Below are 17977 nucleotides of genomic sequence, written 5' to 3' on the forward strand. Positions count from 1 at the left end.
GCCTGTCTGTCTGCCTGCCTGCCTGCCTGCCTGCCTGCCTGCCTGCCTGCCTGTCTGTCTGTCTGTCTGTCTGTCTGTCTGTCTGTCTGTCTGTCTGTCTGTCTGTCAGAGACAGAGAGACAGAGACAGAGAGAGAGAGAGGGAGTGAGGTGTTGTTGTTGTCAGACAGACAGACAGACAGACAGACAGACAGACAGACAGACAGACAGACAGACAGACAGACAGACAGACAGACAGACAGACAGACAGACAGACAGACAGACAGACAGACAGACAGACAGACAGACAGACAGACAGACAGTGGGGCAAAAAAGTATTTAGTCAGACACCAATTGTGCAAGTTCTCCCACTTAAAAAGATGAGAGAGGCCTGTAAAGTTTCATCATAGGTACACTTCAACTATGACAGACATAATGAGATTTTTTTTTCTAGAAAATCACATTGTACGATTTTTAATGAATTTATTTGCAAATTATGGTGAAAGTAAGTATTTGGTCACCTACAAACAAGCGAGATTTCTGGCTCTCACAGACCTGTAACTTCTTCTTAAAGAGGCTCTTCTGTCCTCCACACTTTACCTGTATTAATGGCACCTGTTTGAACTTGTTATCAGTATAAAAGACACCTGTCCACAACCTCAAACAGTCACACTACAAACTCCACTATGGCCAAGACCAAAGAGCTGTCAAAGGACACCAGAAACAAAATTGTAGACCTGCACCAGGCTGGGAAGACTGCATCTGCAATAGGTAAGAAGCTTGGTTTGAAGAAATCAACTGTGGGAGCAATTATTAGGAAATTGAAGACATACAAGATCACTGATAATCTCCCTCGATCTGGGGCTCCACACAAGATCTCACCCCGTGGGGTCAAAATGATCACAAGAACGGTGAGCAAAAATCCCAGAACCACACGGGGGGACCTAGTGAATGACCTGCAGAGAGCTGGGACCAAAGTAACATAGCCTGCCATCAGTAACACACCAGGGACTCAAATCCTGCAGTGCCAGACATGTCCCCTTGCTTAAGCCAGTACATGTCCAGGCCCGTCTGAAGTTTTCTAGAGAACATTTGGATGATCCAGAAGAAGATTGGGAGAATGTCATATGGTCAGATGAAACCAAAATATAACTTTTTGGTAAAAACTCAACTCGTCGTGTTTGCAGGACAAAGAATTCTGAGTTGAATCCAAAGAACACCATACCTACTGTGAAGCATGGGGGTGGAAACATCATGCTTTGGGGCTAATTTCTGCAAAGGGACCAGGACGACTGATCTGTGTAAAGGAAAGAATGAATGGGGCCATGTATCGTGAGATTTTGAGTGAAAACCTCCTTCCATCAGCAAGGGCATTGAAGATGAAACGTGGCTAGGTCTTTCAGCATGACAATGATCCCAAACACACCGCCCAGGCAACGAAGGAGTGGCTTCGTAAGAAGCATTTCAAGGTCCTGGAGTGGCCTAGCCAGTCTCCAGATCTCAACCCCATAGAAAATCTGTTGAAAGTCCGTGTTGCCCAGCAACAGCCCCAAAACATCACTGCTCCAGGTTCAACTGTTCTGTCTGCGGCTATGGAACCCTGACCTGTTCACCGGACGTGCTACCTGTCCCAGACCTGCTGTTTTCAACTCTCTAGAGACAGCAGGAGTGGTAGAGATACACTGAATGATTGGCTATGAATAGCTAAATTACATTTTCTCCTGAGGTGCTGACCTGTTGCACCCTCGACAACCACTGTGATTATTATTATTATTTAACCCTGCTGGTCATCTATGAACATTCGAACACCTTGGCCATGTTCTGCCTGGCACAGCCAGAAGAGGACTGGCCACCCCTCATACCCTGGTTACTCTCTAGGTTTCTTCCTAGGTTCTGGCTTTTCTAGGGAGTTTTTCCTATCCACCGTGCTTGTACACCTGCATTGCGTCTGCTAAATGACTTAAATGATTGCTTGCTGTTTGGGGTTTTAGGCTGGGTTTCTGTACAGCACTTTGTGGCATCAGCTGATGTAAGAAGGGCTTTATAAATACATTTTATTGATTGATATCTATTTATGTAGCAAGCTAATAACACAGAGCCTGACGTTAGCTAGCTAGCTGCTAGGAGGACGTCATTTCATTGGAGGAGTGGGTGAGTGACTTTTTCCCCTCGTTTTGTTTTTCAGTGGCTACACAGTTAGAGATGCACGTGTAATTTGGTTTGCTAGCAAGAAATGTGAATCACTTTGCTAGCTAGCTATGCTGAACGCCGTTATCCAGTTATCATATCTCTTGCGTTTGCAAATTAATTCTGACTAGCTATCTACTCCAATTTAAAAACACTCTTGTCTTGTCTGAGTGTGCCAGAGAGCAGAATAAGTGATGAATTTACGAATGCGCAAGACCCGCTGAATATGACCAGTGTCAGTAAACATAGGCATAAAAAGTAATAGTTAATCATGAAAGCTCTAGATAACATGTAAACAGCCTAACCAACTCTGCTAGGGCGAGTTAAATGGTCAGTGAGGTATTCTCTCATTTGCGTCTGGAAGTAGCTAGCTTGCAAGCTAGCCAACCTTTGCCAGTTAGCTTGGTTGGGACAAAGGATGAGCAGCCTATTCCCCATCATTTATCAGTGCAATTTTGACGGCCAACGAGCTAAAAAAGTTTGAGAGGTTTTATCTAATGTTATTTTGTTAGATTTTAGCTCATCTTGCTCTGGCTAGAATTAGTTGTTGATCTTGTTGTTCTTGATGTGTATACAGGGAAATATAGCCTACCTTTTTATGATTGTTTACCAACTGGCAAGTTTCTTCACTGACATTTTCAACCTCTCCCTGTCTGAGTCTGTAATGCCAACACGTTTCAAACAGACCACCATAGTCCCTGTGCCCAAGAACACTAACCTGCCTAAATGACTACGGACCCGTAGCACTCATGTCTGTAGCCATGAAATGCTTTGAAAGGCTGGTTATGGCTCACATGAACACCATTATCCCAGAAACCCTAGACCCACTCCAATTTGCACACCAACAGATCCACAGATGATGCAATCTCTATTGCTCTTTCACACCTGGACAAAAGGAACACATATGTGAGAATGCTATTCATTGTCTACAGCTCAGTTTTCAACACCATAGTGCCCTCAAAGCTCATCACTAAGCTAAGGACCCTGGGACTAAACACCTCCCTCTGCAACTGGATCCTGAACTTCCTGATGGGCCGCCCCCAGGTGGTGAGGGTAGGTAACAACACATCCGCCACGCTGATCCTCAACACAGGGGCCCCTCAGGGTTGTCTGCTCAGTCCCCTCCTGTACTCCCTGTTCACTCATGACTGCACGGCCAGGCATGACTACAACACCATCATTAAGTTTGCTGATGACACAACAGTGGTAGGCCTGATCACCGACAATGATGAGACAGCCTATAGGGAGGAGGTCAGAGACCTGGCCGTGTGGTGCAAGGACAACAACCTCTCCCTCAACGTGATCAAGACAAAGGAGATGATCATGGACAACAGGAAAAGGAGGACCGAGCACGCCCCCATTCTCATCGATGGGGCTGGGGTGGAGCAGGTTGAGAGCTTCAAGTCCCTTGGCGTCCACATCACCAACAAACTAACATGGTCCAAGCACACCAAGACAGTTGTGAAGAGGGCCTGACAAAACCTATTCCCCCTCAGGACACTACAAATATTTAGTATAGGTCCTCAGGCCCTCAAAATGTTTTACAGCTGCACCATCGAGAGCATCCTGACGGGTTGCATCACTGCCTGGTATGGCGACTGCTCAGCCACCGATCTCAAGGCACTACAGAGGGCAGTGAGTACGGCCTAGTACATCACTGGGGCCAAGCTTCCTGCCTTCCAGGACCTCTATACCAGGCGGTGTCAGAGGAAAGCTCTAACAATTGTCAAAGACTCCAGCTACCCTAGTCATAGACTGTTCTCTCTGCTACCACATGGCAAGTGGGACCAGAGTACCAAGTCTAGGTCCAAGAGGCTTCTACAAAGCTTCTACCCACAAGCCTGAACAGCTAATCAAATGTCAACCCAAACTATTTGCATTCCCCCCCACCCCACCCTCTTTTACGCTGCCGCTACTCTCTGTTATTATCTATGCATAGTCATTTAATAACCCTACCTACATGTACATATCACCTCAATTACCTCGACACCGGTGCCCCTGCACATTGACTCTGTACCGGTGCCCCCTGTATATAGCCCCGCTATTGTTATTGACTGCTGCTCTTTAATGATTTGTTATTCTTATCTCTTACTTTTGTTTTTGTTGTTATTTTCTTAAAATTGCATTGTTGGTTAAGGGCTTGTAAGTAAGCACTTCACTGTAAGGTTGTATTGTATTCGGCACATGTGACAAATACAATTTGCTTTGATTTGTTTGATCAATAGGACTGCACATTTCCTAAATTAAAGAGGACTCCCATGGTATTTAGCTATATAATTGCAGAAATCAATTCAAGTGTATTTTGTGGCTTTTGCCGAATGCCTTTTAATGATCTAAGGTTGTGCTGTTGCAACTGCCTGTAAACACACAGTCAAAATGAATGATGGCAGGCCCTTCTGGTAAATTGCTTGTTTGCATATTTGCCTACTGTGCCTCGGATTGGCTATGGTGCACTTGTCTGCGTAGAGTCTGGTCCTGGATGAGACAGACGTTTTATTTACTGCACTATTAGCCCATACAAATGCATTGAATAATAGTTTCACAACATGGAACAACAGATAGTCCCCCCCAAAAAAAAAAAATCTAAAGGAAGTTTGTTCTGAAGTGTCTTTCCTATATCCGAGAGCTATAAGAAAGATCAGAAACAATTATTATTATTATTATTATTTATTTATTTTGACATGTATTTAACACTTTATTTTGGGAATTAAACGGTCTCCATATATACTTCCATTTATTTTTTCAACTGGTACCGGGGGACATTCAGAGTCTTGTGAGGTCTGTGGGCATCCTAGAGCAAAGCACCATCGTGCTCGTGAGAGTCTCGCCTTTCCGCAGAGGGGACATATTAGTGTGTAGCACAAACTGTTCGGAGGCTACAGACCATTATGTGAGAAGGCCAATTTTCGTGATGTCTCACAGTCTGACAAACACCGCTCTAGCTCTGTCAGTTTTCACCGCAGATGCGGAAGTGCGACATCGGCAGATGTGGTATATTGAGATGCATCCAATGCAAAACAACACATATCTCTAGATTAAATTGACAGATTTTTATGGGGATTCTTTTATTATTCGATTTCCGAAATGGGAAGACGACCACAAGGAAATCTCTGCTATTTTCCCCTTGCAATAGCTAGGCTACAATATCACACCAAATTAATGTTTGTTGGGGTAGACCTAAACTGTCAAATTATATTTACTGTGCTTAGATGTTTGTCCTCGTGGCCTTTGTTTGCAAGTTAGTTAGGATGCAGTAGAGATGATTCGTGTAGATCAGATGTTATTTCTGATGCTAAACCCCTCAGATGAAATACATAGTTGTATGATTAACAGGGCTGGGTGGCATTAAGCCTATGTTCAGAAACCAAGGCTACCCACCAAGTACCTACAGACTGAAGGACTTCTAGAGGCCTAAGCAATATTGTTATAAACCAAAATCAGGTTTGACCCATTTGTAATTTTAATATGTTTCTCTATTAGGTGAACATATGCCATCTATTAGCAGAAACATTTATTTAGCCTTTTACCTTTGACTCAATAAGAACAAGGTTTCAGTTTCAGATGTAGGATGAGATATGGTTCTGAATAAAAAGCAGAATCAGATATACACCTCCATCACCACGAGCCATAATATACCAGTGAACGAATGCATCAGTATAAGAGTGCTGTGAGAGACTCATGGTCTTAAAACGTTCCATATGGGGCTGCTGGGCCTGTGTCAGACTGAGCTGATACACAGTACTGGGCCTGGCACCACCAACACACTTTCTGTCTTCTTTTATTTGAGCTGTCATGCTTTACCTGACACCTGTGCTGTGATTGGATAACCTTTTGTCTCGGAGAACAAAATTATACTTTTCACCCTTGCCTCGCCCTCTCTATGTCTGCCTCTGTATGTGTTCAGTAGTAGTCTCACGCTCCAGACACTGTTATTTTTGTAAATGTTGAAATATGGATAAAAAAACAAAACAATGGAAAACTGGACCCATTTTAAACAAGCTAAATCTCCGCAGTGCGAAGAAAGATGAATGCTCTTTTTTTCTGTTACAGTGTGTAAGCCGTTGTTCTCCATTCTGTTACTTCAGAATAGTGCACATTATGCATATACTGTATGTCAGGCCGAGCACAGTATCTATCTCATAGAATAGTTTTATGTTTTACATGTGTCTGTTGGTATCTAGCAAGATGTCCATCTCATCTCAGTACATATGTTCAATATCAATATCAGCACACTCAGCAAGTCCCTGTGCCAGAGAACTGTGTTTCAGGTTATTGTTGGGATACATGGGCAATTCTCTCTCTCTCTCTCTGTCTCTGTCTCACTCAATGTCTCAGACACGTGCACAAACAAACTGTCTTGGCTCATACTCTGTCTTTCCAGACTTTGAAGGGAGTTCAGATGTCGAATATAAGACAGGTCCCCACCAAAACAAAATATCAAACTTTGAGTTAGAATAAATAATATCTCTCCCACCCTTTCTTTCTGCCCCCCACTCCCATTTTTCTTTCTGTCCCCCACTCCCATTTTTCTTTCTGCCCCCCACTCCCATTTTTCTTTCTGCCCCCCACTCCCATTTTTCTTTCTGCCCCCCACTCCCATTTTTCTTTCTGCCCCCACTCCCATTTTTCTTTCTTCCCCCACTCCCATTTTTTTTCTTTCTGTCCCCCACTCCCATTTTTTCTTTCTGTCCCCCACTCCCATTTTTCTTTCTGCCCCCACTCCCACTTTTCTTTCTGCCCCCACTCCCATTTTTCTTTCTGCCCCCACTCCCATTTTTCTTTCTGTCCCCCACTCCCATTTTTCTTTCTGTCCCCCACTCCCATATTTCTTTCTGCCCCCACTCCCATTTTTCTTTCTGCCCCCACTCCCATTTTTCTTTCTGCCCCCCACTCCCATTTTTCTTTCTGTCCCCCACTCCCATTTTTCTTTCTGCCCCCCACTCCCACTTTTCTTTCTGCCCCCACTCCCATTTTTCTTTCTGCCCCCCACTCCCATTTTTCTTTCTGTCCCCCACTCCCACTTTTCTTTCTGCCCCCACTCCCATTTTTTTCTGTTCTGTCCCCCACTCCCATTTTTCTTTCTGCCCCCCACTCCCATTTTTCTTTCTGCCCCCACTCCCATTTTTCTTTCTGCCCCCCACTCCCATTTCCCTTCTCTGTGTTATTTCATTCTTGGCTGGAGGAGAAGTATGTGCACTTATTATGTGTTTTCCATGGTAGCCTTCCCTCTGGAATAGTTTAGCAACAGAGAGTGAAAGGGTGAGCTTAAGTGACAGAGAGACATAATGAGGTATAAGGAGACCGGGAAGACATTGGGCTGAAATAGATGGACTTATTTTACCTGACTATTCTGGTGGAATACTTCTATATATTAACTGCCTAGTTTCAAACACACCATCCCTGTACTTAGATACATCTATTGATTGGCTATCTACTGACAATATTTTAACAAACCTGTCTTCCCTGCCATGTCCAACTCTGTCATTCTAACTGGCTGTCATTATAATGCACACACACACACACACACACACACACACACACACACACACACACACACACACACACACACACACACACACACACACACACACACACACACACACACACACACACACACACACACACACACACACACACACACACACACACACACACACAGGCACACAGGCACACAGGCACACAGGCACTCCTGGACTAGGGTTGAGAAGTCTACCAGCAGCAGATGAATGATAAGTTGGTTAGTGTGAGAGATATGAAAGAGATAGAAGATTATGTTATGAAATCTAAGTGTGGAACCGTGCGTTTGCCTCTGCATGACCATGACAAGAGGAATAAGCTGGACTGATCTAAACCAGCCAGTTAGGCAGGAACACAACCCAATCTAATGGAAAGATTTTACTTGCTATTTGCTATTTATCTGTTGGAGTAACTTCAAACAAAAAGGAGAAGGAAAATATACATTTTATGAATTGCAAAAAAAGTGTAGTTTCTTTGAGCTTTGTGGGAAATGTGTTTAACATTCAGACAGGGACGTCTACCGTGGCAGCTTGAATTCCCTGACCCTGTTTGGTCTTGGCATAGAGGCCTTTTGTCAGTCATCTTATTAGAGCCACAACATGATTGGCTAAGGGCTGCTGGCACCCGCCCAGTAGAGGAAGAAGTGCAGTGCTGCTGGGCTGTGAAGCTGTGTTGTTGAACGGCACTGTGCTCTGGGGTTGTGTTGAAGGCCTGTGTTGTGGCAGAAGGTTGCCCTGTGTGTTCAGGAGGTGGTATGGTTTGGTCTACTCAGAAATAATATAATACTCTGCCACTGTGTGGTTGGCCTCTAGGGTTGTAGTGTGCTCCGGGAGTTGTGTTGCTGGACTGTGCTGGGCTGTTTTGTTGCCAGTGCTGTGATCTTTGGTAGAACAGAGACTTTTATACAGATGTAGGATCTTGATTTGACCTGTATTGTCGCAGCAAAATAATCCTGCAGCAAAAGGATTTTACAGTTTAGTCCATAATATTGCTTGATTGATGGTTAGGCTATTAGCTGGTCAAAAGGAGGCTACATGAAAAGTGGAATACTGTTAATATAACCAAACGTGTTTTAGTGCAGATTTTCAGTGAATTTATGTAAATCATGAAGCTCATCTACATTTTGTTGCTGAAAATTCTCAGCAACAAAAGAGTGATCAAATGAAGATCCTACATCTGTAGGCCAACATGTACAATACACAGAGCGATGTATGCATATACATAAATAAAGAATGGCATTTACCACACGCTTTTATCCAAAGCAACTTACAATCAAAGAAACACAGAGATACTGTAGGCAGATGGATATCGCAAAAAGGATGAATTAGAAAGAAATGAGAATAGACAATGCAAATTAAGTTTCTGATTTCCCCAGAAATAAGCCCATTGCAAATGATCCCATTTGGAGCAGTTTAGCGGTATGTAATATTGGAAAAAGAAGAATGAGTGAGTACTACATATAAACAACACTCACCTCTTATATACACAGCATGATGTACTAGCATAATCAAACACTGCATGCTGATGGTTGTTTACAGCTGGTCATTACAAAATGTGACAGTTCAACTTAACCACCTGAGGCAATGTGCAAAAAATACAGTGTGAGAAAGTAGGAATGACTGCGTGTATATTTTATGTATCTTAGGTCGATGATTTAATTTCACATCTGTTCTGTAGCATTCAGAACTTTAGAGGAACACCCACAAACACCCCCACACACCCACACTGTGCAAACCCAAGGTCACTTTTGATCCTGCTCTATACCTTCCCCCCTCTTTTGTTGGCACTGAGCAATATGTTGTTTATGATGCCTCCACCTGGGTAAGCACTCATCTCTCTCTCCAGAAAGACTGTAAACCCCCAACCAACACACACGCCATTGTTTTTTCAGGATATATTCACAACACTGAAATGTAATATGTGTCAAAGGTAACATCTACATGGGCAAGAAAAAGTATGTGAACCCTTTGGAAATACCTGGATTTCTGCATAAATGTGTCATCAAATTTGACCTGATCTTCATCTAGGTCACAACAATAGACAAACAGTGGATTTAAAACTAATAACACATAAACAATTACATGTTTAAATGTCTTTATTGAACACACAATGTAAACACTCACAGTGCAGGGTGGAAAAAGTATGTGAACCCTTGGATTTAATAACTGGTTGACCCTCCTTTGGCAGCAATAACCTCAACCAAATGTTTTCTGTAGTTGCGAATCGGACCTGTACAGCGGTCAGGAGGAATTTTTGACAATTCCTCTTTTCAAAACTGTTTCAGTTCAGCAATATTCTTGTGATGTCTAGTGTGAACTGCTCTCTTGAGGTCGTGACACAGCATCTCAATAGGGTTGAGGTCAGGACTCTGACTGGGCCACTACAGAAGGGGTATTTTCTTGTGTTGAAGCCATTCTGTTGTTGATTTACTTATGTGTTTTGGGTCATTGTCCTGTTGCATCATCCAACTTCTGTTGAGCTTCAATTGGCAGACAGATAGCCTTACATTCTCCTGCAAAATGTCTTGATACACTTGGGAATTCATTTTTCTGTTGGTGAGAGCAAGCTGTCCAGGCCCTGAGGCAGCAAAGCAGCCACAAACCATGATGCTCCCTCCACCATACTTTACAGTTGGGATGAGGTTTTGATGTTGATGTGCTGTGCCTTTGTTTATCCACACATAGTGTTGTGTGTTCCTTCCCAACAACTCAACAGTAGTTTCATCTGTCCCCAGAATATTTCACCAGTAGTGCTGTGGAACATAAAGGTGCACTTTTGCAAACTTCAGACGTGCAACAATGTTTTTTTTGGACAGCAGTGGCTTCTTCCGTGGTGTCTTCCCATGAACACCATTCTTGTTTAGTGTTTTACGTATCGTAGACTTGTCAACAGAGATGTTAGCAAGTTCCAGAGATTTCTGGAAGTCTTTAGCTGACACTCTAGGATTCTTCTTAACCTCATTGAGCATTCTGCGCTGTGCTCTTGCAGTCATCTTTGCAGGACAGTCACTCCTAGGGAGAGAAGCAACAGTTTGGAACTTTTTCCATTTATAGACAATTTGTCTTACCGTGGACTGACAAACATCAAGGCTTTTAGAGATACTTTTGTAACCCTTTTCACCTTTATGCAAGTCAACAATTCTTAATCTTAGATCTACTGAGATATATTTTCTTTGAGGCATGGTTCACATCAGTCAATGCTTCTTATGAATAGCAAACTCAAATTTTGTGAGTGTTTTTATAGGGCAAGGCAGCTCTAACCAACATCTCCAATCTCGTCTCACTGATTAGACTCCAGGTTAGCTGACTCCTGACTTCAATCAGGTTTTGGAGAAGTAATTAGCCTAGGGGTTCACATACTTTTTCCAACCTACAGTACTCTGTGAATGTTTAAATTATGTAATCAATATAGACAAGAAAAATACAATAATTTGTGTGTTATTAGTTTAAGCACACTATATTTGTCCAATGTTGTGACTTAGATGAAGATCAGATCAAATTTGATGACCAATTTTTCTTGCCACTGTAGTTTCTCAGAGCAGTGAAGATATTCTTACATGAAATGTGCTCAAAATAGAACAAGAAAGGAAAAGAGAAGATGGATTGGCAGGAGCAAGGAAATTAAAGGAGACAATAAGGAAATAGACAATAGAATATCGGCGTATAAAATAGGATAGAAGGCCTTTAATGTCTCCAGTGACATATTCCCTGTTGTGTCCAACTTCAGCATGTGCAATAACTATATCAATGCTGTGCAGACACAGTTGAAGTATGAGCCTAATAGTGAAGGATTATAGTTGAGCTTTTGGGTAAAAACACAAAAAAAAACAGTGTTGCGATTGGAGACACACTCAGACATTGGATGGGTTATTGCATGCATCCCTTGTTTGAACACAGGATTTTGAGATATATTCCATGTACATAGATAGAGCATTCTTCTCCGATGCACCATGGGTGTTAATTCAATCAAGTAACATTTCACAATCCTCATTTTTCACACAAAAACATAGGCTGCTGGTTATAAAAAGTGTGGTGGAAAAATGCACACAACAGTAAGGGAATAGGACAACAGGTGAGCATTTGTCCTTGGATAATAATCTCTAATCTGTGGCATTATTCAGGGTTCATTGGAATGCCTTAGTATCAAAGAGTACATTAAGGTCACTAGACTGTAGTTGCGTTGGAGTACCAGGAAGTGATATTAACATGAGATAATGAACACTGCTGAAAAACAGCCAGGTGAGACTGATGTAGGCACCAGTGCTGCCACTTTGACAAACACAGTGGAACTGCACATCAATTAGCCAATCATCCAAAACTACTGTAGTTCTGCAAGCCACACCATTTTACAGTATGTTATGCCAGACCTTTAGAAGTCTGTCCATATTCTATCTAACCGTTCCCATATCTTTATTAACTAACTTCTAGTTCGTAAAGACATCTTTATGAACTATCCCAGCTGTCATCTGTACTTCCTACTGAAATTGACCTTACATAACACATGTTTTGATCCACCACCATGCACTCTAACTTTGTGTGCGAGCTCTGACTGTGAAGGGGTGAGACAGACACTCAGCACTTTCCTATTCATACAGAGTATATGCCCTTTTTCTGTGGGAATCCTCTGGTTTACACAACTGAGTAACAGGTGCTGTGTCTGCCCCTATAGTCCTCTACCCTCTATCCCCTCCTTCCTTGCTCTCTCTCTCTCCCTTCTGTACTCTTCATCTTCCCCACTGCGTTTGCCATCACCCACTATCCTTCTCTTGCCCTCTGCCTTTCCCTCTCTCCTTACCAAGGTATCTCCTTGAGGTTCTTCTCCTCTTTTCAGACACCCTCTTCCCATTAGACACTGACATGACAGCATACATTGAACATGAGTGTTAATCCTGACATTCCCTGTTTGTGGCACCCTGCTCCATCTCTCCAGAGAGAGAGAGAGATAGAGAGTGAGAGAGAGAGAGCTTCCCATTGACTCAGACTAATTATATCCATATCTAAAGTCTCTGTCTCCATCTACTGGCCTCTGCATGTAATGAAAGGAAATATTGTATCATGCATTTGCATCTTCCCTTCCTGTAAATTCCTTTGAGCACCGCTGCCTTCACCAAAGGTAGGCTGTACTGCTTTTTGACTTTGTTACATCAGATGGTGCAGAGACAATCGTTTCCCCCTCGCATTTCTCACGGTCACTTGTAATCTCATAGCAAGTAACACACTACCAGCCAGTAAAACGTTGGAATTATTGATGATAATTTCTATAAATATAATTTGAAATTAAAGATTAGGATATACACTGATTTTACCCAGGTTTACCACGTCTGCAGCTTTACAGGTTTGCCATAATTAGGACCAAGACCAGATGGGTTGATCCCCCCCGCCTTTACTTTTTGTATTTGTTTCAAAATGTGTGTGTGTAGGTGTGTGTAGTTGTGTGTACAGTGCCAGTCAAACGTTTGTGTACACCTACTCATTCAAGGGTTTTTATTTATTATTTACTATTTTCTACAATGTAGAATAATAGTGAAGACAATAAAACTATGAAATAACACATTTCCACATTCTTGGCCTTCTCTCAACCAGCTTCATGAGGTAGTCACCTGACAGGTGAGCCTTGTTAAAAGTAAATTTATGGATTTTTTTCCTTCTTAATGCGTTTAAGCCAATCAGTTTCAGTTTCGCAAAAACCATCAAACAATATGATAAAATTGGCTTGTGGAGGGCCACAGGACAGGAAGACCCAGAGTTTCCTCTGCTGCAGAAGATAAGTTCATTAGAGTTAACTGCACCTCAGAAATTGCAGGCCAAATAAATGCTTCGCATAGTTAAAGTAACAGACACATCTGAGCATCAACTTTTCAGAGGAGACTGCGTGACTCAGGCCTTCGTGGTCGAATTGCTTCAATGAAACTACTACTAAAGGACACCAATAATGATAAGAGACTTGCTTGGGCCAAGAAACACAAGCAATGGACATTAGTGTCATGTTTTGTCTTAGATTGTCTTGTCATTATGCTTTCCCTTCTGTTCGTTTCCCCCTGCTGGTCTTATTAGGTTCGTTCCCTTTTTCTATCCCTCTCTCTCCCCCTCCCTCTCTCTCCTCTCTCTATCGTTCCGTTCCTGCTCCCAGCTGTTCCTATTCCCCTAATCATCATTTAGTCTTCCCACACCTGTTCCTTATCTTTTCCCCTGATTAGAGTCCCTATTTCTTCCCTTGTTTTCCGTTCCTGTCCTGTCGGATCCTTGTCTATTGTTCACCGTGCTGTGTCTGTGTATCGCCCTGTCGTGTCGTGTTTCCCTCAGATGCTGCGTGGAGAGCAGGTGTCTGAGTCTGCTAGGTTCAAGTGCCTTCCCGAGGCAACCTGCAGTTCTTGTTCGAGTCTCCAGTCTGTTCTCGTCATTACGAGTGGAATTATGTCTTTTGTTTGTAGAATTACTTTACTGGATTAAAGACTCTGTTTTCGCCAAGTCGCTTTTGGGTCCTCATTCACCTGCATGACAGAAGGATCCGACCAAAGAATGGACCCAGCGACTACAGACGCTCGTAACACTGCCGTCGAGATCCAAGGAGCCATGCTCGGCAGACACGAGCAGGAATTGTCTGCTGCTCGCCATGCCGTGGAGAACCTGGCCGCTCAGGTTTCCGACCTCTCTGGACAGTTCCAGAGTCTTCGTCTCGTGCCACCTGTTACTTCCTGGCCTGCCGAGCCTCCGGAACCTAGGGTTAATAACCCACCTTGCTACTCCGGGCAGCCCACGGAGTGCCGCTCCTTTCTCACCCAGTGTGATATTGTGTTCTCTCTACAACCCAACACATACTCTAGCGAGAGAGCTCGGGTTGCTTACGTCATTTCACTCCTTACTGGCCGGGCTCGAGAGTGGGGCACAGCTATCTGGGAGGCAAGGGCTGATTGTTCAAACAATTACCAGAACTTTAAAGAGGAGATGATTCGGGTTTTTGACCGTTCAGTTTTTGGTAGGGAGGCTTCTAGGGCCCTGGCTTCCCTATGCCAAGGTGATCGATCCATAACGGATTACTCTATAGAGTTTCGCACTCTTGCTGCCTCTAGTGACTGGAACGAGCCGGCGCTGCTCGCTCGTTTTCTGGAGGGACTCCACGCAGTGGTCAAAGATGAGATTCTCTCTCGGGAGGTTCCTTCCAGTGTGGACTCTTTGATTGCTCTCGCCATCCGCATAGAACGACGGGTAGATCTTCGTCATCAAGCTCGTGGAAGAGAGCTCGCGTCAACGGTGTTTCCCTGCTCCGCATCGCAACCATCTCCCTCCTCTGGCTCAGAGACTGAGCCCATGCAGCTGGGAGGTATTCGCATCTCGACCAAGGAGAGGGAACGGAGGATCACCAACCGCCTGTGCCTCTATTGCGGATTTGATGGACATTTTGTCAATTCATGTCCAGTAAAGGCCAGAGCTCATCAGTAAGCGGAGGGCTACTGGTGAGCGCTACTACTCAGGTCTCTTCATCTAGATCCTGTACTACTATGTCGGTCCATCTACGCTGGACCGGTTCGGGTGCTACATGCAGTGCCTTGATTGACTCTGGGGCTGAGGGTTGTTTCATGGACGAAGCATGGGCTCGGAAACATAACATTCCTTTCAGACAGTTAGACAAGCCTACGCCCATGTTTGCCTTAGATGGTAGTCATCTTCCCAGTATCAGATTTGAGACACTACCTTTAACTCTCACAGTATCTGGTAACCACAGTGAGACTATTTCTTTTTTGATTTTTCGTTCACCTTTTACACCTGTTGTTTTGGGTCATCCCTGGCTAGTATGTCATAATCCTTCTATTAATTGGTCTAGTAATTCTATCCTATCCTGGAACGTTTCTTGTCATGTGAAGTGTTTAATGTCTGCCATCCCTCCCATTTCTTCTGTCCCCACTTCTCAGGAGGAACCTGGCGATTTGACAGGAGTGCCGGAGGAATATCATGATCTGCGCACGGTCTTCAGTCGGTCCCGAGCCAACTCCCTTCCTCCTCACCGGTCGTATGATTGTAGTATTGATCTCCTTCCGGGGACCACTCCCCCTCGGGGTAGACTATACTCTCTGTCGGCTCCCGAACGTAAGGCTCTCGAGGATTATTTATCTGTGTCTCTTGACGCCGGTACCATAGTGCCTTCTTCCTCTCCGGCCGTGGCGGGGTTCTTTTTGTTAAGAAGAAGGACGGTACTCTGCGCCCCTGCGTGGATTATCGAGGGCTGAATGACATAACGGTTAAGAATCGTTATCCGCTTCCCCTTATGTCATCAGCCTTCGAGATTCTGCAGGGAGCCAGGTGCTTTACTAAGTTGGACCTTCGTAACGCTTACCATCTCGTGCGCATCAGAGAGGGGGACGAGTGGAAAACGGCGTTTAACACTCCGTTAGGGCATTTTGAGTACCGGGTTCTGCCGTTTGGTCTCGCCAATGCGCCAGCTGTTTTTCAGGCATTAGTTAATGATGTTCTGAGAGACATGCTGAACATCTTTGTTTTTGTCTATCTTGACGATATCCTGATTTTTTCACCGTCACTCGAGATTCATGTTCAGCACGTTCGACGTGTTCTACAGCGCCTTTTAGAGAATTGTCTCTACGTGAAGGCTGAGAAGTGCTCTTTTCATGTCTCCTCCGTTACTTTTCTCGGTTCCGTTATTTCCGCTGAAGGCATTCAGATGGATTCCGCTAAGGTCCAAGCTGTCAGTGATTGGCCCGTTCCAAGGTCACGTGTCGAGTTGCAGCGCTTTTAGGTTTCGCTAATTTCTATCGGCGTTTCATTCGTAATTTCGGTCAAGTTGCTGCCCCTCTCACAGCTCTTACTTCTGTCAAGACGTGTTTTAAGAGGTCCGGTTCCGCCCAGGGAGCTTTTGATCTTCTAAAAGAACGTTTTACGTCCGCTCCTATCCTCGTTACTCCTGACGTCACTAGACAATTCATTGTCGAGGTTGACGCTTCAGAGGTAGGCGTGGGAGCCATTCTATCCCAGCGCTTCCAGTCCGACGATAAGGTTCATCCTTGCGCTTATTTTTCTCATCGCCTGTCGCCATCCGAACGCAACTATGATGTGGGTAACCGCGAACTGCTCGCCATCCGCTTAGCCCTAGGCAAATGGCGACAGTGGTTGGAGGGGGCGACCGTTCCTTTGTCGTTTGGACAGACCATAAGAACCTTGAGTACATCCGTTCTGCCAAACGACTTAATGCCCGTCAAACTCGTTGGGCGTTGTTTTTCGCTCGTTTCGAGTTTGTGATTTCTTACCGTCCGGGTAGCAAAAACACCAAGCCTGATGCCTTATCCCGTCTGTTTAGTTCTTCTGTGGCTTCTACTGATCCCGAGGGGATTCTTCCTTATGGGCGTGTTGTCGGGTTGACAGTCTGGGGAATTGAAAGACAGGTTAAGCAAGCACTCACGCACACTGCGTCGCGCGCGCTTGTCCTAGTAACCTCCTTTTCGTTCCTGTTTCCACTCGTCTGGCTGTTCTTCAGTGGGCTCACTCTGCCAAGTTAGCTGGTCATCCCGGTGTTCGAGGCACTCTTGCGTCTATTCGCCAGCGCTTTTGGTGGCCGACTCAGGAGCGTGACACGCACCGTTTCGTGGCTGCTTGTTCGGACTGCGTGCAGACTAAGTCGGGTAACTCTCCTCCTGCCGGTCGTCTCAGACCGCTCCCCATTCCTTCTCGACCATGGTCTCACATCGCCCTAGACTTCATTACCGGTCTGCCTTTGTCTGCGGGGAAGACTGTGATTCTTACGGTTGTCGATAGGTTCTCTAAGGCGGCACATTTCATTCCCCTCGCTAAACTTCCTTCCGCTAAGGAGACGGCACAAATCATCATCGAGAATGTGTTCAGAATTCATGGCCTCCCGTTAGACGCCGTTTCAGACAGAGGCCCGCAATTCACGTCACAGTTTTGGAGGGAGTTCTGTCGTTTGATTGGTGCGTCCGTCAGTCTCTCTTCCGGGTTTCATCCCCAGTCTAACGGTCAAGCAGAGAGGGCCAATCAGACGATTGGTCGCATACTACGCAGCCTTTCTTTCAGAAACCCTGCGTCTTGGGCAGAACAGCTCCCCTGGGCAGAATACGCTCACAACTCGCTTCCTTCGTCTGCTACCGGGTTATCTCCGTTTCAGAGTAGTCTGGGTTACCAGCCTCCTCTGTTCTCTTCCCAGCTTGCCGAGTCCAGCGTTCCCTCCGCTCAAGCGTTTGTCCAACGTTGTGAGCGCACCTGGAGGAGGGTGAGGTCTGCACTTTGCCGTTACAGGGCACAGACTGTGAGAGCCGCCAATAAACGCAGGAT

The sequence above is a fragment of the Oncorhynchus gorbuscha genome, unplaced genomic scaffold (assembly GCF_021184085.1).
Source record: "Oncorhynchus gorbuscha isolate QuinsamMale2020 ecotype Even-year unplaced genomic scaffold, OgorEven_v1.0 Un_scaffold_27:::fragment_2:::debris, whole genome shotgun sequence".
Lineage (NCBI taxonomy): Eukaryota > Metazoa > Chordata > Actinopteri > Salmoniformes > Salmonidae > Oncorhynchus > Oncorhynchus gorbuscha.